Source organism: Lissotriton vulgaris, chromosome 11, assembly GCF_964263255.1.
Source record: "Lissotriton vulgaris chromosome 11, aLisVul1.2, whole genome shotgun sequence".
Classification (NCBI taxonomy): domain Eukaryota; kingdom Metazoa; phylum Chordata; class Amphibia; order Caudata; family Salamandridae; genus Lissotriton; species Lissotriton vulgaris.
Window position 1 is genome coordinate 120494169 of NC_141699.1, and position 25901 is coordinate 120520069.

The following is a 25901-nucleotide window of genomic DNA, read 5'->3' on the forward strand; positions in this document are numbered from 1 at the left end:
AATACATATTTTTATATGTGCCCTGTAAATGGCTGTGTGTACGTTGTGTGTCTCCGTCGGCATGCAGCATACAAATTTTCCCGGATCATGTAGCCCAGTTGGGCTGAGGCAGCCACGCAAGAGCTCTTTGCGTGACCTCATTGTCACCGATTCAAATCAGGGAGGATCCACGCAGCCTTTCATGGCTCTCAGGTGAAAAAATGGGCCCTAGGGCAAGGAAGGAAATAGGACCCCTTATTCATGTTTGAAATATAAAATACCGCAATAATCGGGGTTCAGTGGGTCCCGCAGGTCTGTGGGCGCCAGTGCCACTGCACCTGCTGCAACAATGGAAGCTACGCCCCTGTCATACAGCTGGGTAACATCAATTACTCAGTGACACAAAGAGCATTAAAAAATACACTTTACATATTGTTAAATGACAAAAACAACAGCTTTGTCAGTTCTTGTTCTGTTTCAAGCACTCCATACAATCTGTATGAACCCTCTCCGCATTTTCCTACTGATAACAAACGCCTTTGCTCCCAGAAATAAACTTTCTAGGTGGTTTGTGTACATTTGAATGGGAGATGAGACCTCGAAAGAGCCCAGCTCTGCAACGGACTGCGAGTCAACTCAGAGAGCGGAAACAAAGCCCGTAATCTGGCCATCAACTACCCGAGCGAAACCGGGGATCGAAGGTGAGAACAAAGAGGAAGAAATACAAGAATTATGAAAACTGATCAAGGAGAAAAAATCCCTAAGTTACTGCCGTATTTAAAAAGCTGAGAAAACAAAAAGAACGTAAAGAGTAAACTGAAGCCAAATAAAGTCACAGTTTTTTCCTTGTCACAGATAACAATTATGCAAGTAAATCGCATTGAAAAATAAACTATCTTATTTTTTTATTACATATTCTCCAGTCTCCGAAGAGACTGTCAAAAATTGTTATTTCAACTATATTTCAAGTCTCCATGACGGGGTATTGGGTAAAGTTTTCAATAAGCAATAATCGCGCCTCGGTTAAACCTCATTGGCTACAATACTGCCACTGCGCAAAGCTAACCAATTATCGTGTGCATTTCATGCCCACTCGCCCTAGTACCTCATGTTACAAAGAACTTGAACCCTTTTCAAAAGATTTTATCTGTTTATGCATAACTACACCTCCACTGCTTCTGACAGGCAATGTAAGACATATGTTGGCGTTGTTTTACTAATTTCCATCAGCTCTCTGCCCCAAACCGTCGCTAGCCACACGCAGAGAATTCTGGGAAATTGTATGCTAAATAGCTCTTCAGGTAAGCAGCACCCTCCCTAGTTATGGATTTGATGCTCAGACAGATATCCCTTCACACAAAGATGAGATCTAGGCTGCTAGCCATGGGTTGTGGAAAATATAAGAAGCACAAATTCATAATAGCATCCTCATAGGGCCCACTGTCTTCAAATGTATACTAGAGGAGGAACAGCAATAATTTAAAGGAAAATAAATCATAGCTACATTTTTCCATTTTCCATACTGCAAGTCCGCCATTTCATTGCACTATATAGTTGCATTTGCTGCATTTCATTTTTAGCTTTAGGGGGTACAATATACTGGTTTCCTGGTTTTCAAAACATTCTAGGGGAAGATTCACAAGGATCTGACGCATCTGCATAGATGCATACTTTTCCTTGCGTCAGTGCTGAATGTCCTTGTGCCACTATGGATGTGCTGTATTTACAATACAGTGCTCCATGGTGCAAGGATTAACAGATGCATCCAAAATTCTGACACATGTGTTGGCACAAAAGTGACGCATTGCTGAAGTTGATCATGAAAGTGAAGCAAAAAGCCATGAGTCATTCCAAACGCTTGGTCTGTGCAGGCGTAGGGATTTTGCCGCAGTGAAGGCGTAAAGTGACGCAGTGAAATCTTGTAGATTTCAGTGCGTGAGTTCTACAAGGCTTTTTTTCGTGGAAACGCCCACCCTGCATACATTATGCCTGACGCAGGTATAATGTGATGCAGGGCTTTATAATGTGACGCATCTCCCTAGATGCGTCACATTGTAAAAGGGCCGCAACATTTACGCCGCAGCTGCGCCACAATACAGATTTTTATATGTGCCCTGTAAATGGCTGTGTGTACGTTGTGTGTCTCCGTCGGCATGCAGCATACAAATTTTCCCGGATCATGTAGCCCAGTTGGGCTGATGCAGCCACGCAAGAGCTCTTTGCGTGACCTCATTGTCACCGATTCAAATCAGGGAGGATCCACGCAGCCTTTCATGGCTCTCAGGTGAAAAAATGGGTCCTAGGGCAAGGAAGGAAATAGGACCCCTTATTCATGTTTGAAATATAAAATACCGCAATAATCGGGGTTCAGTGGGTCCCGCAGGTCTGTGGGCGCCAGTGCCACTGCACCTGCTGCAACAATGGAAGCTACGCCCCTGTCATACAGCTGGGTAACATCAATTACTCAGTGACACAAAGAGCATTAAAAAATACACTTTACATAATGTTAAATGACAAAAACAACAGCTTTGTCAGTTCTTGTTCTGTTTCAAGCACTCCATACAATCTGTATGAACCCTCTCCGCATTTTCTTACTGATAACAAACGCCTTTGCTCCCAGAAATAAACTTTCTAGGTGGTTTGTGTACATTTGAATGGGAGATGAGACCTCGAAAGAGCCCAGCTCTGCAACGGACTGCGAGTCAACTCAGAGAGCGGAAACAAAGCCCGTAATCTGGCCATCAACTACCCGAGCGAAACCGGGGATCGAAGGTGAGAACAAAGAGGAAGAAATACAAGAATTATGAAAACTGATCAAGGAGAAAAAATCCCTAAGTTACTGCCGTATTTAAAAAGCTGAGAAAACAAAAAGAACGTAAAGAGTAAACTGAAGCCAAATAAAGTCACAGTTTTTTCCTTGTCACAGATAACAATTATGCAAGTAAATCGCATTGAAAAATAAACTATCTTATTTTTTTATTACATATTCTCCAGACTCCGAAGAGACTGTCAAAAATTGTTATTTCAACTATATTTCAAGTCTCCATGACGGGGTATTGGGTAAAGTTTTCAATAAGCAATAATCGCGCCTCGGTTAAACCTCATTGGCTACAATACTGCCACTGCGCAAAGCTAACCAATTATCGTGTGCATTTCATGCCCACTCGCCCTAGTACCTCATGTTACAAAGAACTTGAACCCTTTTCAAAAGATTTTATCTGTTTATGCATAACTACACCTCCACTGCTTCTGACAGGCAATGTAAGACATATGTTGGCGTTGTTTTACTAATTTCCATCAGCTCTCTGCCCCAAACCGTCGCTAGCCACACGCAGAGAATTCTGGGAAATTGTATGCTAAATAGCTCTTCAGGTAAGCAGCACCCTCCCTAGTTATGGATTTGATGCTCAGACAGATATCCCTTCACACAAAGATGAGATCTAGGCTGCTAGCCATGGGTTGTGGAAAATATAAGAAGCACAAATTCATAATAGCATCCTCATAGGGCCCACTGTCTTCAAATGTATACTAGAGGAGGAACAGCAATAATTTAAAGGAAAATAAATCATAGCTACATTTTTCCATTTTCCATACTGCAAGTCTGGCATTTCATTGCACTATATAGTTGCATTTGCTGCATTTCATTTTTAGCTTTAGGGGGTACAATATACTGGTTTCCTGGTTTTCAAAACATTCTAGGGGAAGATTCACAAGGATCTGACGCATCTGCATAGATGCATACTTTTCCTTGCGTCAGTGCTGAATGTCCTTGTGCCACTATGGATGTGCTGTATTTACAATACAGTGCTCCATGGTGCAAGGATTAACAGATGCATCCAAAATTCTGACACATGTGTTGGCACAAAAGTGACGCATTGCTGAAGTTGATCATGAAAGTGAAGCAAAAAGCCATGAGTCATTCCAAACGCTTGGTCTGTGCAGGCGTAGGGATTTTGCCGCAGTGAAGGCGTAAAGTGACGCAGTGAAATCTTGTAGATTTCAGTGCGTGAGTTCTACAAGGCTTTTTTTCGTGGAAACGCCCACCCTGCATACATTATGCCTGACGCAGGTATAATGTGATGCAGGGCTTTATAATGTGACGCATCTCCCTAGATGCGTCACATTGTAAAAGGGCCGCAACATTTACGCCGCAGCTGCGCCACAATACAGATTTTTATATGTGCCCTGTAAATGGCTGTGTGTACGTTGTGTGTCTCCGTCGGCATGCAGCATACAAATTTTCCTGGATCATGTAGCCCAGTTGGGCTGATGCAGCCACGCAAGAGCTCTTTGCGTGACCTCATTGTCACCGATTCAAATCAGGGAGGATCCACGCAACCTTTCATGGCTCTCAGGTGAAAAAATGGGTCCTAGGGCAAGGAAGGAAATAGGACCCCTTATTCATGTTTGAAATATAAAATACCGCAATAATCGGGGTTCAGTGGGTCCCGCAGGTCTGTGGGCGCCAGTGCCACTGCACCTGCTGCAACAATGGAAGCTACGCCCCTGTCATACAGCTGGGTAACATCAATTACTCAGTGACACAAAGAGCATTAAAAAATACACTTTACATAATGTTAAATGACAAAAACAACAGCTTTGTCAGTTCTTGTTCTGTTTCAAGCACTCCATACAATCTGTATGAACCCTCTCCGCATTTTCCTACTGATAACAAACGCCTTTGCTCCCAGAAATAAACTTTCTAGGTGGTTTGTGTACATTTGAATGGGAGATGAGACCTCGAAAGAGCCCAGCTCTGCAACGGACTGCGAGTCAACTCAGAGTGCGGAAACAAAGCCCGTACTCTGGCCATCAACTACCCGAGCGAATCTGGGGATCGAAGGTGAGAACAAAGAGGAAGAAATACAAGAATTATGAAAACTGATCAAGGAGAAAAAATCCCTAAGTTACTGCCGTATTTAAAAAGCTGAGAAAACAAAAAGAACGTAAAGAGTAAACTGAAGCCAAATAAAGTCACAGTTTTTTCCTTGTCACAGATAACAATTATGCAAGTAAATCGCATTGAAAAATAAACTATCTTATTTTTTTATTACATATTCTCCAGTCTCCGAAGAGACTGTGAAAAATTGTCATTTCAACTATATTTCAAGTCTCCATGACGGGGTATTGGGTAAAGTTTTCAATAAGCAATAATCGCGCCTCGGTTAAACCTCATTGGCTACGATACTGCCACTGCGCAAAGCTAACCAATTATAGTGTGAATTTCATGCCCACTCGCCCTAGTACCTCATGTTACCAAGAACTTGAACCCTTTTCAAAAGATTGTATCTGTTTATGCATAACTACACCTCCACTGCTTCTGACAGGCAATGTAAGACATATGTTGGCGTTGTTTTACTAATTTCCATCAGCTCTCTGCCCCAAACCGTCGCGAGCCACACGCAGAGAATTCTGGGAAATTGTATGCTAAATAGCTCTTCAGGTAAGCAGCACCCTCCCTAGTTATGGATTTGATGCTCAGACAGATATCCCTTCACACAAAGATGAGATCTAGGCTGCTAGCCATGGGTTGTGGAAAATATAAGAAGCACAAATTCACAATAGCATCCTCATAGGGCCCACTGTCTTCAAATGTATACTAGAGGAGGAACAGCAATAATTTAAAGTAAAATAAATCATAGCTACATTTTTCCATTTTCCATACTGCAAGTCTGCCATTTCATTGCACTATATAGTTGCATTTGCTGCATTTCATTTTTAGCTTTAGGGGGTACAATATACTGGTTTCCCGGTTTTCAAAACATTCTAGGGGAAGATTCACAAGGATCTGACGCATCTGCATAGATGCATACTTTTCCTTGCGTCAGTGCTGAATGTCCTTGTGCCACTATGGATGTGCTGTATTTACAATACAGTGCTCCATGGTGCAAGGATTAACAGATGCATCAGAAATTCTGACACATGTGTTGGCACAAAAGTGACGCATTGCTGAAGTTGATCATGAAAGTGAAGCAAAAAGCCATGAGTCATTCCAAACGCTTGGTCTGTGCAGGCGTAGGGATTTTGCCGCAGTGAAGGCGTAAAGTGACGCACTGAAATCTTGTAGATTTCAGTGCGTGAGTTCTACAAGGCTTTTTTTCGTGGAAACGCCCACCCTGCATACATTATGCCTGACGCAGGTATAATGTGATGCAGGGCTTTATAATGTGACGCATCTCCCTAGATGCGTCACATTGTAAAAGGGCCGCAACATTTACGCCGCAGCTGCGCCACAATACAGATTTTTATATGTGCCCTGTAAATGGCTGTGTGTACGTTGTGTGTCTCCGTCGGCATGCAGCATACACATTTTCCCGGATCATGTAGCCCAGTTGGGCTGATGCAGCCACGCAAGAGCTCTTTGCGTGACCTCATTGTCACCGATTCAAATCAGGGAGGATCCACGCAGCCTTTCATGGCTCTCAGGTGAAAAAATGGGTCCTAGGGCAAGGAAGGAAATAGGACCCCTTATTCATGTTTGAAATATAAAATACCGCAATAATCGGGGTTCAGTGGGTCCCGCAGGTCTGTGGGCGCCAGTGCCACTGCACCTGCTGCAACAATGGAAGCTACGCCCCTGTCATACAGCTGGGTAACATCAATTACTCAGTGACACAAAGAGCATTAAAAAATACACTTTACATAATGTTAAATGACAAAAACAACAGCTTTGTCAGTTCTTGTTCTGTTTCAAGCACTCCATACAATCTGTATGAACCCTCTCCGCATTTTCTTACTGATAACAAACGCCTTTGCTCCCAGAAATAAACTTTCTAGGTGGTTTGTGTACATTTGAATGGGAGATGAGACCTCGAAAGAGCCCAGCTCTGCAACGGACTGCGAGTCAACTCAGAGAGCGGAAACAAAGCCCGTAATCTGGCCATCAACTACCCGAGCGAAACCGGGGATCGAAGGTGAGAACAAAGAGGAAGAAATACAAGAATTATGAAAACTGATCAAGAAGAAAAAATCCCTAAGTTACTGCTGTATTTAAAAAGCTGACGAAACAAAAAGAACATAAAGAGTAAACTGAAGCCAAATAAAGTCACAGTTTTCTCCTTGTCACAGATAACAATTATGCAAGTAAATCGCATTGAAAATTAAACTATCTTATTTTTTTATTTCATATTCTCCAGTCTCCGAAGAGACTGTCAAAAATTGTCATTTCAACTATATTTCAAGTCTCCATGACGGGGTATTGGGTAAAGTTTTCAATAAGCAAAAATCGCGCCTCGGTTAAACCTCATTGGCTACGATACTGCCACTGCGCAAAGCTAACCAATTATAGTGTGAATTTCATGCCCACTCGCCCTAGTACCCCATGTTACAAAGAACATGAACCCTTTTCAAAAGATGTTATCTGTTTATGCATAACTACACCTCCACTGCTTCTGACAGGCAATGTAAGACATATGTTGGCGTTGTTTTACTAATTTCCATCAGCTCTCTGCCCCAAACCGTCGCTAGCCACACGCAGAGAATTCTGGGAAATTGTATGCTAAATAGCTCTTCAGGTAAGCAGCACCCTCCCTAGGTATGGATTTGATGCTCAGACAGATATCCCTTCACACAAAGATGAGATCTAGGCTGCTAGCCATGGGTTGTGGAAAATATAAGAAGCACAAATTCATAATAGCATCCTCATAGGGCCCACTGTCTTCAAATGTTTACTAGAGGAGGAACAGCAATAATTTAAAGGAAAATAAATCATAGCTACATTTTTCCATTTTCCATACTGCAAGTCTGCCATTTCATTGCACTACATAGTTGCATTTGCTGCATTTCGTTTTTAGCTTTAGGGGGTACAATATACTGGTTTCCTGGTTTTCAAAACATTCTAGGGGAAGATTCACAAGGATCTGACGCATCTGCATAGATGCATACTTTTCCTTGCGTCAGTGCTGAATGTCCTTGTGCCACTATGGATGTGCTGTATTTACAATACAGTGCTCCATGGTGCAAGGATTAACAGATGCATCAGAAATTCTGACACATGTGTTGGCACAAAAGTGACGCATTGCTGAAGTTGATCATGAAAGTGAAGCAAAAAGCCATGAGTCATTCCAAACGCTTGGTCTGTGCAGGCGTAGGGATTTTGCCGCAGTGAAGGCGTAAAGTGACGCAGTGAAATCTTGTAGATTTCAGTGCGTGAGTTCTACAAGGCTTTTTTTCGTGGAAACGCCCACCCTGCATACATTATGCCTGACGCAGGTATAATGTGATGCAGGGCTTTATAATGTGACGCATCTCCCTAGATGCGTCACATTGTAAAAGGGCCGCAACATTTACGCCGCAGCTGCGCCACAATACAGATTTTTATATGTGCCCTGTAAATGGCTGTGTGTACGTTGTGTGTCTCCGTCGGCATGCAGCATACAAATTTTCCTGGATCATGTAGCCCAGTTGGGCTGATGCAGCCACGCAAGAGCTCTTTGCGTGACCTCATTGTCACCGATTCGAATCAGGGAGGATCCACGCAGCCTTTCATGGCTCTCAGGTGAAAAAATGGGCCCTAGGGCAAGGAAGGAAATAGGACCCCTTATTCATGTTTGAAATATAAAATACCGCAATAATCGGGGTTCAGTGGGTCCCGCAGGTCTGTGGGCGCCAGTGCCACTGCACCTGCTGCAACAATGGAAGCTACGCCCCTGTCATACAGCTGGGTAACATCAATTACTCAGTGACACAAAGAGCATTAAAAATACACTTTACATAATGTTAAATGACAAAAACAACAGCTTTGTCAGTTCTTGTTCTGTTTCAAGCACTCCATACAATCTGTATGAACCCTCTCCGCATTTTCCTACTGATAACAAACGCCTTTTCTCCCAGAAATAAACTTTCTAGGTGGTTTGTGTACATTTGAATGGGAGATGAGACCTCGAAAGAGCCCAGCTCTGCAACGGACTGCGAGTCAACTCAGAGAGCGGAAACAAAGCCCGTACTCTGGCCATCAACTACCCGAGCGAATCCGGGGATCGAAGGTGAGAACAAAGAGGAAGAAATACAAGAATTATGAAAACTGATCAAGGAGAAAAAATCCCTAAGTTACTGCCGTATTTAAAAAGCTGAGAAAACAAAAAGAACGTAAAGAGTAAACTGAAGCCAAATAAAGTCACAGTTTTTTCCTTGTCACAGATAACAATTATGCAAGTAAATCGCATTGAAAAATAAACTATCTTATTTTTTTATTACATATTCTCCAGTCTCCGAAGAGACTGTCAAAAATTTGTCATTTCAACTATATTTCAAGTCTCCATGACGGGGTATTGGGTAAAGTTTTCAATAAGCAATAATCACGCCTCGGTTAAACCTCATTGGCTACAATACTGCCACTGCGCAAAGCTAACCAATTATAGTGTGAATTTCATGCCCACTCGCCCTAGTACCTCATGTTACAAAGAACTTGAACCCTTTTTCAAAAGATTTTATCTGTTTATGCATAACTACACCTCCACTGCTTCTGACAGGCAATGTAAGACATATGTTGGCGTTGTTTTACTAATTTCCATCAGCTCTCTGCCCCAAACCGTCGCTAGCCACACGCAGAGAATTCTGGGAAATTGTATGCTAAATAGCTCTTCAGGTAAGCAGCACCCTCCCTAGTTATGGATTTGATGCTCAGACAGATATCCCTTCACACAAAGATGAGATCTAGGCTGCTAGCCATGGGTTGTGGAAAATATAAGAAGCACAAATTCATAATAGCATCCTCATAGGGCCCACTGTCTTCAAATGTATACTAGAGGAGGAACAGCAATAATTTAAAGGAAAATAAATCATAGCTACATTTTTCCATTTTCCATACTGCAAGTCTGGCATTTCATTGCACTATATAGTTGCATTTGCTGCATTTCATTTTTAGCTTTAGGGGGTACAATATACTGGTTTCCTGGTTTTCAAAACATTCTAGGGGAAGATTCACAAGGATCTGACGCATCTGCATAGATGCATACTTTTCCTTGCGTCAGTGCTGAATGTCCTTGTGCCACTATGGATGTGCTGTATTTACAATACAGTGCTCCATGGTGCAAGGATTAACAGATGCATCCAAAATTCTGACACATGTGTTGGCACAAAAGTGACGCATTGCTCAAGTTGATCATGAAAGTGAAGCAAAAAGCCATGAGTCATTCCAAACGCTTGGTCTGTGCAGGCGTAGGGATTTTGCCGCAGTGAAGGCGTAAAGTGACGCAGTGAAATCTTGTAGATTTCAGTGCGTGAGTTCTACAAGGCTTTTTTTCGTGGAAACGCCCACCCTGCATACATTATACCTGACGCAGGTATAATGTGATGCAGGGCTTTATAATGTGACGCATCTCCCTAGATGCGTCACATTGTAAAAGGGCCGCAACATTTACGCCGCAGCTGCGCCACAATACAGATTTTTATATGTGCCCTGTAAATGTTTGTGTGTACGTTGTGTGTCTCCGTCGGCATGCAGCATACAAATTTTCCCGGATCATGTAGCCCAGTTGGGCTGATGCAGCCACGCAAGAGCTCTTTGTGTGACCTCATTGTCACCGATTCAAATCAGGGAGGATCCACGCAGCCTTTCATGGCTCTCAGGTGAAAAAATGGGCCCTAGGGCAAGGAAGGAAATAGGACCCTTAATTCATGTTTGAAATATAAAATACCACAATAATCGGGGTTCAGTGGGTCCCGCAGGTCTGTGGGCGCCAGTGCCACTGCACCTGCTGCAACAATGGAAGCTACGCCCCTGTCATACAGCTGGGTAACATCAATTACTCAGTGACACAAAGAGCATTAAAAAATACACTTTACATAATGTTAAATGACAAAAACAACAGCTTTGTCAGTTCTTGTTCTGTTTCAAGCACTCCATACAATCTGTATGAACCCTCTCCGCATTTTCCTACTGATAACAAACGCCTTTGCTCCCAGAAATAAACTTTCTAGGTGGTTTGTGTACATTTGAATGGGAGATGAGACCTCGAAAGAGCCCAGCTCTGCAACGGACTGCGAGTCAACTCAGAGAGCGGAAACAAAGCCCGTACTCTGGCCATCAACTACCCGAGCGAATCCGGGGATCGAAGGTGAGAACAAAGAGGAAGAAATACAAGAATTATGAAAACTGATCAAGGAGAAAAAATCCCTAAGTTACTGCCGTATTTAAAAAGCTGAGAAAACAAAAAGAACGTAAAGAGTAAACTGAAGCCAAATAAAGTCACAGTTTTTTCCTTGTCACAGATGACAATTATGCAAGTAAATCGCATTGAAAAATAAACTATCTTATTTTTTTATTACATATTCTCCAGTCTCCGAAGAGACTGTCAAAAATTGTCATTTCAACTATATTTCAAGTCTCCATGACGGGGTATTGGGTAAAGTTTTCAATAAGCAATAATCGCGCGTCGGTTAAACCTCATTGGCTACAATACTGCCACTGCGCAAAGCTAACCAATTATAGTGTGAATTTCATGCCCACTCGCCCTAGTAACTCATGTTACAAAGAACTTGAACCCTTTTCAAAAGATTTTATCTGTTTATGCATAACTACACCTCCACTGCTTCTGACAGGCAATGTAAGACATATGTTGGCGTTGTTTTACTAATTTCCATCAGCTCTCTGCCCCAAACCGTCGCTAGCCACACGCAGAGAATTCTGGGAAATTGTATGCTAAATAGCTCTTCAGGTAAGCAGCACCCTCCCTAGGTATGGATTTGATGCTCAGACAGATATCCCTTCACACAAAGATGAGATCTAGGCTGCTAGCCAGGGGTTGTGGAAAATATAAGAAGCACAAATTCATAATAGCATCCTCATAGGGCCCACTGTCTTCAAATGTTTACTAGAGGAGGAACAGCAATAATTTAAAGGAAAATAAATCATAGCTACATTTTTCCATTTTCCATACTGCAAGTCTGCCATTTCATTGCACTACATAGTTGCATTTGCTGCATTTCGTTTTTAGCTTTAGGGGGTACAATATACTGGTTTCCTGGTTTTCAAAACATTCTAGGGGAAGATTCACAAGGATCTGACGCATCTGCATAGATGCATATTTTTCCTTGCGTCAGTGCTGAATGTCCTTGTGCCACTATGGATGTGCTGTATTTACAATACAGTGCTCCATGGTGCAAGGATTAACAGATGCATCAGAAATTCTGACACATGTGTTGGCACAAAAGTGACGCATTGCTGAAGTTGATCATGAAAGTGAAGCAAAAAGCCATGAGTCATTCCAAACGCTTGGTCTGTGCAGGCGTAGGGATTTTGCCGCAGTGAAGGCGTAAAGTGACACAGTGAAATCTTGTAGATTTCAGTGCGTGAGTTCTACAAGGCTTTTTTTCGTGGAAACGCCCACCCTGCATACATTATGCCTGACGCAGGTATAATGTGATGCAGGGCTTTATAATGTGACGCATCTCCCTAGATGCGTCACATTGTAAAAGGGCCGCAACATTTACGCCGCAGCTGCGCCACAATACAGATTTTTATATGTGCCCTGTAAATGGCTATGTGTACGTTGTGTGTCTCCGTCGGCATGCATCATACAAATTTTCCCGGATCATGTAGCCCAGTTGGGCTGATGCAGCCACGCAAGAGCTCTTTGCGTGACCTCATTGTCACCAATTCAAATCAGGGAGGATCCACGCAGCCTTTCATGGCTCTCAGGTGAAAAAATGGGCCCTAGGGCAAGGAAGGAAATAGGACCCCTTATTCATGTTTGAAATATAAAATACCGCAATAATCGGGGTTCAGTGGGTCCCGCAGGTCTGTGGGCGCCAGTGCCACTGCACCTGCTGCAACAATGGAAGCTACGCCCCTGTCATACAGCTGTGTAACATCAATTACTCAGTGACACAAAGAGCATTAAAAATACACTTTACATAATGTTAAATGACAAAAACAACAGCTTTGTCAGTTCTTGTTCTTTTTCAAGCACTCCATACAATCTGTATGAACCCTCTCCGCATTTTCCTACTGATAACAAACGCCTTTGCTCCCAGAAATAAACTTTCTAGGTGGTTTGTGTACATTTGAATGGGAGATGAGACCTCGAAAGAGCCCAGCCCTGCAACGGACTGCGAGTCAACCCAGAGAGCGGAAACAAAGCCAGTACTCTGGCCATCAACTACCCGAGCGAATCCGGGGATCGAAGGTGAGAACAAAGAGGAAGAAATACAAGAATTATGAAAACTGATCAAGGAGAAAAAATCCATAAGTTACTGCCGTATTTAAAAAGCCGAGAAAACAAAAAGAACGTAAAGAGTAAACTGAAGCCAAATAAAGTCACAGTTTTCTCCTTGTCACAGATAACAATTATGCAAGTAAATCGCATTGAAAAATAAACTATCTTATTTTTTTATTACATATTCTCCAGTCTCCGAAGAGACTGTCAAATATTGTCATTTCAACTATATTTCAAGTCTCCATGACGGGGTATTGGGTAAAGTTTTCAATAAGCAATAATCGCGCCTCGGTTAAAACTCATTGGCTACGATACTGCCACTGCGCAAAGCTAACCAATTATAGTGTGAATTTCATGCCCACTCGCCCTAGTACCTCATGTTACAAAGAACATGAACCCTTTTCAAAAGATTTTATCTATTTATGCATAACTACACCTCCACTGCTTCTGACAGGCAATGTAAGACATATGTTGGCGTTGTTTTACTAATTTCCATCAGCTCTCTGCCCCAAACCGTCGCTAGCCACACGCAGAGAATTCTGGGAAATTGTATGCTAAATAGCTCTTCAGGTAAGCAGCACCCTCCCTAGGTATGGATTTGATGCTCAGACAGATATCCCTTCACACAAAGATGAGATTTAGGCTGCTAGCCATGGGTTGTGGAAAATATAAGAAGCACAAATTCATAATAGCATCCTCATAAAGCCCACTGACTGCAAATGTTTACTAGAGGAGGAACAGCAATAATTTAAAGGAAAATAAATCATAGCTACATTTTTCCATTTTCCATACTGCAAGTCTGGCATTTCATTGCACTATATAGTTGCATTTGCTGCATTTCATTTTTAGCTTTAGGGGGTACAATATACTGGTTTCCTGGTTTTCAAAACATTCTAGGGCAAGATTCACAAGGATCTGACGCATCTGCATAGATGCATACTTTTCCTTGCGTCAGTGCTGAATGTCCTTGTGCCACTATGGATGTGCTGTATTTACAATACAGTGCTCCATGGTGCAAGGATTAACAGATGCATCCAAAATTCTGACACATGTGTTGGCACAAAAGTGACGCATTGCTGAAGTTGTTCATGAAAGTGAAGCAAAAAGCCATGAGTCATTCCAAACGCTTGGTCTGTGCAGGCGTAGGGATTTTGCCGCAGTGAAGGCGTAAAGTGACGCAGTGAAATCTTGTAGATTTCAGTGCGTGAGTTCTACAAGGCTTTTTTTCGTGGAAACGCCCACCCTGCATACATTATGCCTGACGCAGGTATAATGTGATGCAGGGCTTTATAATGTGACGCATCTCCCTAGATGCGTCACATTGTAAAAGTGCCGCAACATTTACGCCGCAGCTGCGCCACAATACAGATTTTTATATGTGCCCTGTAAATGGCTGTGTGTACGTTGTGTGTCTCCGTCGGCATGCAGCATACAAATTTTCCCTGATCATGTAGCCCAGTTGGGCTGATGCAGCCACGCAAGAGCTCTTTGCGTGACCTCATTGTCACCGATTCAAATCAGGGAGGATCCACGCAGCCTTTCATGGCTCTCAGGTGAAAAAATGGGCCCTAGGGCAAGGAAGGAAATAGGACCCCTTATTCATGTTTGAAATATAAAATACCACAATAATCGGGGTTCAGTGGGTCCCGCAGGTCTGTGGGCGCCAGTGCCACTGCACCTGCTGCAACAATGGAAGCTACGCCCCTGTCATACAGCTGGGTAACATCAATTACTCAGTGACACAAAGAGCATTAAAAATACACTTTACATAATGTTAAATGACAAAAACAACAGCTTTGTCAGTTCTTGTTCTGTTTCAAGCACTCCATACAATCTGTATGAACCCTCTCCGCATTTTCCTACTGATAACAAACGCCTTTTCTCCCAGAAATAAACTTTCTAGGTGGTTTGTGTACATTTGAATGGGAGATGAGACCTCGAAAGAGCCCAGCTCTGCAACGGACTGCGAGTCAACTCAGAGAGCGGAAACAAAGCCCATACTCTGGCCATCAACTACCCGAGCGAATCCGGGGATCGAAGGTGAGAACAAAGAGGAAGAAATACAAGAATTATGAAAACTGATCAAGGAGAAAAAATCCCTAAGTTACTGCCGTATTTAAAAAGCTGAGAAAACAAAAAGAACGTAAAGAGTAAACTGAAGCCAAATAAAGTCACAGTTTTCTCCTTGTCACAGATAACAATTATGCAAGTAAATCGCATTGAAAAATAAACTATCTTATTTTTTTATTACATATACTCCAGTCTCCGAATAGACTGTCAAAAATTGTCATTTCAACTATATTTCAAGTCTCCATGACGGGGTATTGGGTAAAGTTTTCAATAAGCAACAATCGCGTCTCGGTTAAACCTCATTGGCTACGATACTGCCACTGCGCAAAGCTAACCAAGTATAGTGTGAATTTCATGCCCACTCGCCCTAGTACCTCATGTTACAAAGAACCTGAACCCTTTTCAAAAGATTTTATCTGTTTATGCATAACTACACCTCCACTGCTTCTGACAGGCAATGTAAGACATATGTTGGCGTTGTTTTACTAATTTCCATCAGCTCTCTGCCCCAAACCGTCGCTATCCACACGCAGAGAATTCTGGGAAATTGTATGCTAAATAGCTCTTCAGGTAAGCAGCACCCTCCCTAGTTATGGATTTGATTCTCAGACAGATATCCCTTCACACAAAGATGAGATCTAGGCTGCTAGCCATGGGTTGTAGAAAATATAAGAAGCACAAATTCATAATAGCATCCTCATAGGGCCCACTGTCTTCAAATGTATACTAGAGGAGGAACAGCAATAATTTAAAGGAAAATAAATCATAGCTACATTTTTCCATTTTCCATACTGCAAGTCTGCCATTTCATTGCACTATATAGTTGCATTTGCTGCATTTCATTTTTAGCTTTAGGGGGTACAATATACTGGTTTCCTGGTTTTCAAAACATTCTAGGGGAAGATTCACAAGGATCTGACGCATCTGCATAGATGCATACTTTTCCTTGCGTCAGTGCTGAATGTCCTTGTGCCACTATGGATGTGCTGTATTTACAATACAGTGCTCCATGGTGCAAGGATTAACAGATGCATCCAAAATTCTGACACATGTGTTGGCACAAAAGTGACGCATTGCTGAAGTTGATCATGAAAGTGAAGCAAAAAGCCATGAGTCATTCCAAACGCTTGGTCTGTGCAGGCGTAGGGATTTTGCCGCAGTGAAGGCGTAAAGTGACGCAGTGAAATCTTGTAGATTTCAGTGCGTGAGTTCTACAAGGCTTTTTTTCGTGGAAACGCCCACCCTGCATACATTATGCCTGACGCAGGTATAATGTGATGCAGGGCTTTATAATGTGACGCATCTCCCTAGATGCGTCACATTGTAAAAGGGCCGCAACATTTACGCCGCAGCTGCGCCACAATACAGATTTTTATATGTGCCCTGTAAATTGCTGTGTGTACGTTGTGTGTCTCCGTCGGCATGCAGCATACAAATTTTCCCGGATCATGTAGCCCAGTTGGGCTGATGCAGCCACGCAAGAGCTCTTTGCGTGACCTCATTGTCACCGATTCAAATCAGGGAGGATCCACGCAGCCTTTCATGGCTCTCAGGTGAAAAAATGGGCCCTAGGGCAAGGAAGGAAATAGGACCCCTTATTCATGTTTGAAATATAAAATACCGCAATAATCGGGGTTCAGTGGGTCCCGCAGGTCTGTGGGCGCCAGTGCCACTGCACCTGCTGCAACAATGGAAGCTACGCCCCTGTCATACAGCTGGGTAACATCAATTACTCAGTGACACAAAGAGCATTAAAAAATACACTTTACATAATGTTAAATGACAAAAACAACAGCTTTGTCAGTTCTTGTTCTGTTTCAAGCACTCCATACAATCTGTATGAACCCTCTTCGCATTTTCCTACTGATAACAAACGCCTTTGCTCCCAGAAATAAACTTTCTAGGTGGTTTGTGTACATTTGAATGGGAGATGAGACCTCGAAAGAGCCCAGCTCTGCAACGGACTGCGAGTCAACTCAGAGAGCGGAAACAAAGCCCGTAATCTGGCCATCAACTACCCGAGCGAAACCGGGGATCGAAGGTGAGAACAAAGAGGAAGAATGGAAAGGGGCGACCATTCGGTCCCCCCGAACGTATGGTGGAGTACCACGATCCCCCCGGGAAGCCATCTTGGGCGGGAGGCGAGCCTCGGCTGGTATGCCCGAAGCGGCGTAGCCGGGGCGCGCCTTTTTCCCGCCCTGGAGTGGGCTGGCCTAGACACTGACGCGGCCGGCCACGCCCTTGGGGCAGGCCGGGGCGGGTTTACGCCCGCCCTGAAGACGGATAAAAGGAGCAACAAGCCAAGAAAGCATCCTCTTGTTCCTGTGCTCTGAAGCTGCACCTCCTCGCTGCACGTGAGCTCAAGACGGAACGAAGAGCCAATTTTGAGTGTTGTAATCTTTCTTGTTTGTTTTACAGATACTCGGTTTGGAGAATGCCCAAGAAAGCGGGAAAGCGAATGACTACCGAACAGATGCTGCGTGTTCTTATGAAAGAGGTGACCGACCTAAAGAGGCGAATGGCGGATAAAGACGAGGAAGGGGGACCGAAACGTCCTTTGGCAGGAGCAGCTCCGGGAGGAAAAGGCAAGAGGCCCAGAAGGGGAGCAGCTGGGGGAGACATCCCGGTTCCCTGTACCCCACTCGAAAAACCAACTCCGGCGCCGGAAGAGGGGAATCCGATTCCCGTGGTGGTCACCCCCGCGTCCGGGGAGGATATGCCGCCCGAGCTGGCAGCACAATTAGCAGCGTGGTTGGGTAAAGGTAGCAAGGGCGCCACGGCTGACGACGCGCAGGTATTGATGAAGCAACTGCGTGAAACAAGGGAAGCGGCTGCGGCAGTAGAGAAGCCACCTGGAACAGGTCCAGTCGCAGATACAGCTTCCGGTTCAGGTAAGCGGCCATTGCCGATTGCAAGGGATGAGTCTGCACCCTCACGAAGGGAAAAGTTGGGTCAACATGTCCCTCTGGCTATTAAAGAGAAGATATGGGCAGATGAGTATATAAACATCTTCTCGTTGCTTACCGATCATTATGAGATGGAGCATGTTAAGAGCCAGAAGGAGCTCATGCATCCGAGTGTTTGGCGCGCAAAGATGGCCGCCTTTAAGGTAAATGAAAACATTGGCACTTGGGGCAGAGCATGGGGGATTTTTACATCCATCATGGGTGAACGTAGGCCCGAATTGCTGTCCGAATTGCCGATTTATCAGTCACGGATCATGGGGTATTCTGTATCACACGAGGGCAATCAATGGTTCTGTTACGATAATATCTTCAGAAAAGCGAAAGAACATGATAAAAACTTAACTTGGGATTGTTATGATTCTGTGTCTTGGTCCAAAGAAGAAGATACTGGTATGTTGAAGTTGCCATTGGTAGGGAGTAGCGTGGGTGAATCCTCCCGCCAATATGCTGGGACGCCCTTTCGATCAGGTACGAGTAACGACAACCATTCGAGGCCGATCGGCAACTCAGGTAAAAGGGGGATTTGTTGGAACTTTAACAGGGGAAAATGTACGAGGCCCCAGGGGTCTTGCAAATTTAGGCACGAATGTGGTGGGTGTGGGCAAGCATCCCATCCTGAGTCCATGTGCAGAGCCAAAACGGGTGATAACGGGGGTAGAGGAGGCGCCAAACAGGTCTGATATAGTCCGAGGGGCGCCTTTACCTACTCCGATTGATACCATGGCAATGATTCCCTGGCTCAGCGAATACCCGGATCACGCTTCCGCTGGGGTGTTGCGGAACGGGTTTTCATATGGTTTCCGCATCCCAGTGGGGGAGTTTCAGGGTATAGCGAAATGTAAGAACCAAATATCGGTCTTGCAACATACGACCGTGGTACAGGAAAAGATCGGGAAAGAGGTTACTCGAGGTCGAGTCGCTGGTCCATTTAATGTGCCACCAGTTGCTAACTTTGTTTGTTCCCCTTTAGGGGTGGTCCCCAAGAAGGACCCGGGTGAGTTTCGGCTGATACATAATCTATCAGCCCCACGTGGTCTTTCCGTAAACGATGCGATAGACCCGGAAGTGTGTTCGGTGCGGTACGCATCCTTCGATGAGGCCGTAGCCATATTGAATCGCCTGGGGCCCGGTGCGCTGATGGCAAAATCTGATATCGAGTCAGCGTTCCGGTTGCTCCCGGTACATCCAGACGACCAGCGTCTCCTTGGTTTCATGTTTCAGGGTCACTATTACATGGATCGGTGTATGCCGATGGGGTGCTCTATATCTTGTGCCTATTTTGAAAAGTTCAGTTGTTTCCTGCAATGGGTCTTCACAAAGAAGACGGGGTTTCAACATGTTATGCATTATCTCGATGACTTTTTGTTTCTGGGGGCAGCCGGGGATCCGGCATGTGGACAGGCTTTGACTGAATTTTGTGTCTTGATGAATCAGTTTGGCGTGCCATTGGCACCAGGTAAGACTGTGGGTCCCTCGACTTGCCTCGAGTTTCTGGGGATCGAGCTCGACTCTGAAGAAGGTTGTTTTCGTTTACCAGGAGACAAAGTGTTGAGATTCAGGGCATGCCTGCAAACGTGTATAAGTGAGTCTAAGGTTAAACTACATCAATTACAACAATTGGTGGGACAGTTGAATTTTGCCCTAAGAGTAATACCGATGGCCCGCCCCTTCTCCCGCTCGATCGCTCAAGCCATGATCGGCCTGAAGGAGGGTCATCATCGCACGAGGCTCTCGGCTGAGGTTCGCCAGGACATGCGCATTTGGTTGGCATTTCTGGCGGAGTTCAATGGTCGGATTGTCTGGAATAAACCGGCGGTGTCCTCCGAAGAGCTGGGGCTGTGGACAGATTCGGCTGGGAGCATTGGTTTTGGTGCCATATTCGGCACACAATGGTCGGCTCAAAAATGGCCGGTATGGTGGCATGAGTGTGGGCTGACCAGTAACATTGCCTTTCTTGAACTTTTTCCCATTCTGGTGGCCCTGAAAACTTGGCCTGAGGGATTCAGAGATCACTCTGTGGTGTTTTGGTCCGATAACATGACCGTGGTTGAGTGTATCAATAGCCAGGCAGCACGATGCAAATGGATGCTGAGATTGCTCAAAGAAATTGGGTTATTGTGTTTGCAATTAAACGTGTTATTTAGGGCAAGACATGTGCCGGGGGTAATGAATCAAGCAGCTGATGCGCTTTCTTGTTTCCGTATGCAGGCCTTCTGGGGTTTTCTGCCCACAGCGGACCCGGTGGCGGCACCCTTTCCCGAAGCTCTCTGGTCTCTCGGTGCCCCGAACTACAGAACCTCGTGGGAGAGAGTTTAGCACCCCGGACAAGGAAGGCATATGAAGGGGCGTTCCGAGCCTATTGGGCCTTTTTGGGGACTGCTAGGGGAGAGCTTTGGGGCCAGGAAGAGCTAGTAGTAAAATTTTTGTTGTCTTTACATCAGGCAGGCAAATCAGTGGCTACGGCCCAGAGGCATCGGGCCGCCATTTCCTTCATGGCAAGGGCTCATGGGATCCAGGACCCGTCTGCGTCTTTTGTTGTGCAAAAAGCGCTACGGGGGTGGCAACGCCTTGAGGGTCGCAGAGTAGATGAAAGGCGCCCGATAGGTTTGGATAGGTTGGCCCTGTTATTATCCATACTCCCTGCAACGTGTTCATCCCGGTATGAAACAGTGTTATTCCGAGCCGCTTTTACGCTGGCATTCCATGGGGCTATGCGGGTAAGCAAACTAGTGGCAAGGAACAAGCAGGATGTGATGGGGGGACTGTGCCGAGAGCACGTTCAGGTCAGAGGGGGGACAATGACTGTCTCGTTCGTCAGGTCCAAGACCGATCAGGGTGCGATGGGTGACTGCATAATTATACAAGGGATTCCCGGGTCCTCCATGTGCCCGGTGAGTTGTGTAGAGGAGTATTTAGCACAAAGGGTGGCATCATGGGGGGGGACTTTGTTGAGACACGCTGACGCCACCCCACTGACGAGGTTTCAGTTTCAGCGGGTGCTTGCGATGTCGATTGCCGCTGCGGGCTTGAACCCGGGCGAGTTTGGGACCCATTCCTTTCAGATAGGGGCTGCTACAGAGGCTACAGCCAGGGGTCTGAATGTCGAACAAGTTAAACGTGTGGGGCGTTGGTCCTCCAACTGTTATAAAAGGTATGTGCGGTTGCACATGTTGTGAAGCTGTAATGATGTACTCACGCTTCTTGTTTTTGTTTGGTTTCAGTTGCGCAAGCCTACGAGGCGGGGCGGACTATGCAGTCGACCCAACACCGGGCCAGCGGTCAGACATCACCGGCTGTGAAAGAGGAGGTGTGGGTCGTGGGCCACTCATACGTGAGGCGTGCCGCGGACGTATTCAAAGCAGGTGACATGATTCACGTGGCTGGGGAATACGGGTACAGTGTGTCCTTCTACGGAAGGGGCGGACTCTGTATTGACCAGTGTCAATCATTTTTCGAGGGTTTGCTAGGGCGGATGAGGTCACCGCCGTCTATAGTCATAGTACATCTTGGGGGCAATGATTTGGTCACTACTGGTAGACGACTTCTTCTTGAGGCGATGCTTTCCACTGTAAGTTGGTTGGCGAGGAGAGTTCCAGGGTGCACGATTGCATGGTCCCATATGATCCCACGAAAAGTATGGCGGGGGGCTATTTCTGTTTCTGCTCTGAATCATTCAGTAAGAAAAATTAATAACAAAGTGAGTAGATTGTTCCGTTCCAATACACTGCATTCTATTTCGCATGGTTGTATTACTGGTGACAGTATGTATTTGGGGGATGGTGTTCACTTGTCCCGGGTGGGGAACGAGTTACTCATAGGAGACTTGATAGCTTGGCTAAAGACTTTAAGACATGACCTTTAGGTAGGAGTTTTGTGGGGGTCCGGATAGCCGGTCAACTATCCGGCCTGTGGCGGTAAGGTCATGATCGGTGAGCACTAATTGGAAGATCCCTATGAGTGGGCGTCACCCATTGCGGATGGGAGCGCTCGAGGGAGGTGGCCATTGGCCCCTCAACGGGGAGGCGGTCCCTTCTAAGGATGGGCCGCCGAAAGGAAAGGAAAGGCGGTCAAGGCCCCTTCCTGGGTAGGAGGGGCTACAGCCCCCTCCTGGGGAATTTCCCGGGGCCAGGACATCTGCGACGGCAGATGTGGTAAAGTTGTGTGGGGTTTGGGGAGGGGTCTACGCTACCTTCTAGATACCTCACACGAGTCCTCGGACGACCTTTAAGTGGCGTCGAGTTTATTGGGGCCCCCGTCAAGTCAAGGGAAATTGGTAGTTGCACTTGAGGTACACCTCTGTGCGGTCGCCCCTCACAAGTGAGGGGGATATGTCTGGTTTAGGGATCTTGACACCGGTTACGACCTTGCCGTTGGCCCTTAAACGTTAGGATGTACAATTTCAAATTGCAAGTTAATATTTTGTAGGATGTTAGTTCGGCTAGGAGAACCTTTGTATTAGAGAATATGTTAAGGTTAGCCAAACATCGCAATGTGGTAATGAAATTGTACATAATATGAAACTGTTATTTTAATGTTTTAATTTTGTTTCATATTTTAATAAATACGGCCGGGAGGGTCACTCCCTCCGTCTTCCAAAAGTTCAGAACTGTTTCCGGTTTCCCATCCTTGGGGATTGTGTTGAGAGGGGGTGGCGGGTATCTCAGCCATAATACAAGAATTATGAAAACTGATCAAGAAGAAAAAATCCCTAAGTTACTGCCGTATTTAAAAAGCTGACGAAACAAAAAGAACATAAAGAGTAAACTGAAGCCAAATAAAGTCACAGTTTTCTCCTTGTCACAGATAACAATTATGCAAGTAAATCACATTGAAAAATAAACTATCTTATTTTTTTATTACATATTCTCCAGTCTCCGAAGAGACTGTCAAAAATTGTCAGTTCAACTATATTTCAAGTCTCCATGACGGGGTATTGGGTAAAGTTTTCAATAAGCAAAAATCGCGCCTCGGTTAAACCTCATTGGCTACGATACTGCCACTGCGCAAAGCTAACCAATTATAGTGTGAATTTCATGCCCACTCGCCCTAGTACCTCATGTTACAAAGAACATGAACCCTTTTCAAAAGATTTTATCTATTTATGCATAACTACACCTCCACTGCTTCTGACAGGCAATGTAAGACATATGTTGGCGTTGTTTTACTAATTTCCATCAGCTCTCTGCCCCAAACCGTCGCTAGCCACACGCAGAGAATTCTGGGAAATTGTATGCTAAATAGCTCTTCAGGTAAGCAGCACCCTCTCTAGGGGCCTTATTTATGAAGGCCTTGCGCCACCGGTGCGTCACTTTTTCCCATGTTAAAAGTGACGCAGCGGCGGCGCAAGGCCTTCATAAATAAGGCCCTAGGTATGGATTTGATGCTCAGACAGATATCCCTTCACACAAAGATGAGATCTAGGCTGCTAGCCATGGGTTGTGGAAAATATAAGAAGCACAAATTCATAATAGCATCCTCATAGGGCCCACTGTCTTCAAATGTTTACTAGAGGAGGAACAGCAATAATTTAAAGGAAAATAAATCATAGCTACATTTTTCCATTTTCCATACTGCAAGTCTGCCATTTCATTGCACTACATAGTTGCATTTGCTGCATTTCATTTTTAGCTTTAGGGGGTACAATATACTGGTTTCCTGGTTTTCAAAACATTCTAGGGGAAGATTCACAAGGATCTGACGCATCTGCATAGATGCATGCTTTTCCTTGCGTCAGTGCTGAATGTCCTTGTGCCACTATGGATGTGCTGTATTTACAATACAGTGCTCCATGGTGCAAGGATTAACAGATGCATCAAAAATTCTGACACATGCGTTGGCACAAAAGTGACGCATTGCTGAAGTTGATCATGAAAGTGAAGCAAAAAGCCATGAGTCATTCCAAACGCTTGGTCTGTGCAGGCGTAGGGATTTTGCCGCAGTGAAGGCGTAAAGTGACGCAGTGAAATCTTGTAGATTTCAGTGCGTGAGTTCTACAAGGCTTTTTTTCGTGGAAACGCCCACCCTGCATACATTATGCCTGACGCAGGTATAATGTGATGCAGGGCTTTATAATGTGACGCATCTCCCTAGATGCGTCACATTGTAAAAGGGCCGCAACATTTACGCCGCAGCTGCGCCACAATACAGATTTTTATATGTGCCCTGTAAATGGCTGTGTGTACGTTGTGTGTCTCCGTCGGCATGCAGCATACAAATTTTCCCGGATCATGTAGCCCAGTTGGGCTGATGCAGCCACGCAAGAGCTCTTTGCGTGACCTCATTGTCACCGATTCAAATCAGGGAGGATCCACGCAGCCTTTCATGGCTCTCAGGTGAAAAAATGGGTCCTAGGGCAAGGAAGGAAATAGGACCCCTTATTCATGTTTGAAATATAAAATACCGCAATAATCGGGGTTCAGTGGGTCCCGCAGGTCTGTGGGCGCCAGTGCCACTGCACCTGCTGCAACAATGGAAGCTACGCCCCTGTCATACAGCTGGGTAACATCAATTACTCAGTGACACAAAGAGCATTAAAAAATACACTTTACATAATGTTAAATGACAAAAACAACAGCTTTGTCAGTTCTTGTTCTGTTTCAAGCACTCCATACAATCTGTATGAACCCTCTCCGCATTTTCTTACTGATAACAAACGCCTTTGCTCCCAGAAATAAACTTTCTAGGTGGTTTGTGTACATTTGAATGGGAGATGAGACCTCGAAAGAGCCCAGCTCTGCAACGGACTGCGAGTCAACTCAGAGAGCGGAAACAAAGCCCGTAATCTGGCCATCAACTACCCGAGCGAAGCCGGGGATCGAAGGTGAGAACAAAGAGGAAGAAATACAAGAATTATGAAAACTGATCAAGGAGAAAAAATCCATAAGTTACTGCCGTATTTAAAAAGCCGAAAAAACAAAAAGAACGTAAAGAGTAAATTGAAGCCAAATAAAGTCACAGTTTTTTCCTTGTCACAGATAACAATTATGTAAGTAAATCGCATTGAAAAATAAACTATCTTATTTTTTAATTACATATTCTCCAGTCTCCGAAGAGACTGTCAAAAATTGTCATTTCAACTATATTTCAAGTCTCCATGACGAGGTATTGGGTAAAGTTTTCAATAAGCAATAATCGCGCCTCGGTTAAAACTCATAGGCTACGATACTGCCACTGCGCAAAGCTAACCAATTATAGTGTGAATTTCATGCCCACTCGCCCTAGTACCTCATGTTACAAAGAACATGAACCCTTTTCAAAAGATTTTATCTGTTTATGCATAACTACACCTCCACTGCTTCTGACAGGCAATGTAAGACATATGTTGGCGTTGTTTTACTAATTTCCATCAGCTCTCTGCCCCAAACCGTCGCTAGCCACACGCAGAGAATTCTGGGAAATTGTATGCTAAATAGCTCTTCAGGTAAGCAGCACCCTCCCTAGGTATGGATTTGATGCTCAGACAGATATCCCTTCACACAAAGATGAGATCTAGGCTGCTAGCCATGGGTTGTGGAAAATATAAGAAGCACAAATTCATAATAGCATCCTCATAGGGCCCACTGACTTCTAATGTTTACTAGAGGAGGAACAGCAATAATTTAAAGGAAAATAAATCATAGCTACATTTTTCCATTTTCCATACTGCAAGTCTGTCATTTCATTGCACTATATAGTTGCATTTGCTGCATTTCATTTTTAGCTTTAGGGGGTACAATATACTGGTTTCCTG

The 25901-nt window shown here is 44.6% G+C and overlaps 10 non-coding genes across 10 annotated transcripts; all 10 read right to left on the reverse strand.

The window, feature by feature from the left end:
* Positions 1-902: 902 nt before the first annotated feature.
* LOC147679153 (U4 spliceosomal RNA) lies at positions 903-1042 on the reverse strand. The gene has a single exon (XR_015301799.1). It is a non-coding gene; the product is annotated as a U4 spliceosomal RNA (small nuclear RNA).
* A 1931-nt stretch (positions 1043-2973) lies between these two features.
* Positions 2974-3113, reverse strand: LOC147679154 (U4 spliceosomal RNA). The gene has a single exon (XR_015301827.1). It is a non-coding gene; the product is annotated as a U4 spliceosomal RNA (small nuclear RNA).
* A 1931-nt stretch (positions 3114-5044) lies between these two features.
* LOC147679155 (U4 spliceosomal RNA) lies at positions 5045-5184 on the reverse strand. The gene has a single exon (XR_015301759.1). It is a non-coding gene; the product is annotated as a U4 spliceosomal RNA (small nuclear RNA).
* Positions 5185-7115: 1931 nt separating this feature from the next.
* On the reverse strand, positions 7116-7255 carry LOC147679156 (U4 spliceosomal RNA). Its single transcript, XR_015301695.1, has one exon. It is a non-coding gene; the product is annotated as a U4 spliceosomal RNA (small nuclear RNA).
* Positions 7256-9185: 1930 nt separating this feature from the next.
* Positions 9186-9326, reverse strand: LOC147679157 (U4 spliceosomal RNA). The gene has a single exon (XR_015301844.1). It is a non-coding gene; the product is annotated as a U4 spliceosomal RNA (small nuclear RNA).
* A 1932-nt stretch (positions 9327-11258) lies between these two features.
* On the reverse strand, positions 11259-11398 carry LOC147679158 (U4 spliceosomal RNA). Its single transcript, XR_015301825.1, has one exon. It is a non-coding gene; the product is annotated as a U4 spliceosomal RNA (small nuclear RNA).
* A 1930-nt stretch (positions 11399-13328) lies between these two features.
* On the reverse strand, positions 13329-13468 carry LOC147679159 (U4 spliceosomal RNA). Its single transcript, XR_015301840.1, has one exon. It is a non-coding gene; the product is annotated as a U4 spliceosomal RNA (small nuclear RNA).
* A 1930-nt stretch (positions 13469-15398) lies between these two features.
* LOC147679160 (U4 spliceosomal RNA) lies at positions 15399-15538 on the reverse strand. The gene has a single exon (XR_015301843.1). It is a non-coding gene; the product is annotated as a U4 spliceosomal RNA (small nuclear RNA).
* A 7505-nt stretch (positions 15539-23043) lies between these two features.
* On the reverse strand, positions 23044-23183 carry LOC147679161 (U4 spliceosomal RNA). Its single transcript, XR_015301744.1, has one exon. It is a non-coding gene; the product is annotated as a U4 spliceosomal RNA (small nuclear RNA).
* A 2031-nt stretch (positions 23184-25214) lies between these two features.
* Positions 25215-25354, reverse strand: LOC147679162 (U4 spliceosomal RNA). Its single transcript, XR_015301834.1, has one exon. It is a non-coding gene; the product is annotated as a U4 spliceosomal RNA (small nuclear RNA).
* Positions 25355-25901: the final 547 nt, after the last annotated feature.